The sequence below is a fragment of the Mus pahari genome, chromosome 3 (assembly GCF_900095145.1).
Source record: "Mus pahari chromosome 3, PAHARI_EIJ_v1.1, whole genome shotgun sequence".
Taxonomy (NCBI): domain Eukaryota; kingdom Metazoa; phylum Chordata; class Mammalia; order Rodentia; family Muridae; genus Mus; species Mus pahari.
In genome coordinates, this window is record NC_034592.1 from 18,078,733 (window position 1) to 18,079,971 (window position 1,239).

Consider the following 1,239-nt stretch of genomic DNA (forward strand, 5'->3'; position numbering starts at 1 on the left):
TTTCCCCTAAAGACTAGGACAAAGCCTACATCTGATTCTTTGTTCAATTAGTTCCTTTTGAGGAAGTCTCCCTACATGGCACAATCCATCATCCTCCTGCCTCTGTTTTCCCAAGTCCTGGGTTACCCCTTGCAGCTCACACATGACTTACGACCATAGCAGGAGAAGGCGTGGGAGGGCTGGACCTCCTACTGAAATTGTAGAATTCCAGTTTGTAAACTTTGATGGGGAAGTCGCTCTCAGAACAGGACCAAGCTGCAGATACACATGATTTTCTCCCACCTCCTACCCCAGATGCTGACAGTGGATCTGAGGAGGAGCCAAGACCATTTTTGGTGCCCCTTCCCCAAAGCTGGGGATGAGACCGAGAGCCTGGTAAAGCTGTAGCATAGATAAGTGTTCCACCATCCAGCCAAGACACAGATGCTGAGCATCATCCCAATTAGGGAGAAAAGGCACAGTTCCCTTCAGCTCTGACACTGGTGTCTCCGGCTTGCTTCCTCCCAAGACTGTCATCACCTCTAAAAGGTTCCTAGGCGATATCACACTCACCTACTGTGTGAGGCCACGGAAGGTCCTGTAAGTTTAGAGCCCCCTGACAGGTGGGCTATTTGCTGGGAGAGCCCATCTTTCCACCTGCTCCCTCTGACAGCTCTGCCCAGGTGCCTGCAAGTGTTCTTAGAGTCATTGTGATCCGATCTCACCCACAGCCACTGGGGAGCAATGGGCACTGTGTCCTGAGACAAGGGTGGGGCTTGTGTGCCCTGGGGGCTGGGGCCACACCCATAGAGACCTTGGCACTCCTGGTCAGAGCGGCCATGCCTGATCCAAGGAGGACCAGAGCAGTCTTCTAGACCCAGAGTGGGCTGCACTTGACTGAGTGGAAAACAAAGAAAGGAGAAGCATGTCAACCCCGCCCTCCTAGGACAATAAGAGCACAAGGGGCCTGGAAATCCAGGAACCAAAGCGTGTTCATTTTCTGTTCCGCTCAGCTGTATGATGCTGACAGGGTCATTTCTAGGAGTGCCATGGGGCAAATGGGCTCAAGTGTGAGTGTTGGATGGGAGAGCTGGGAGGTGCCCATGAGAGTCCTCGGGTTGTGTGATGAGGGTCCAGCTGACGCACGTATACCCAGGTATGATATCATTTTTTTGTTTTTTGAGACAGGGTTTCTTTGTGTAGCCCTGGCTGTCCTGGAACTCACTCTGTAGACCAGGCTGGCCTCAAACTCAGAAATCC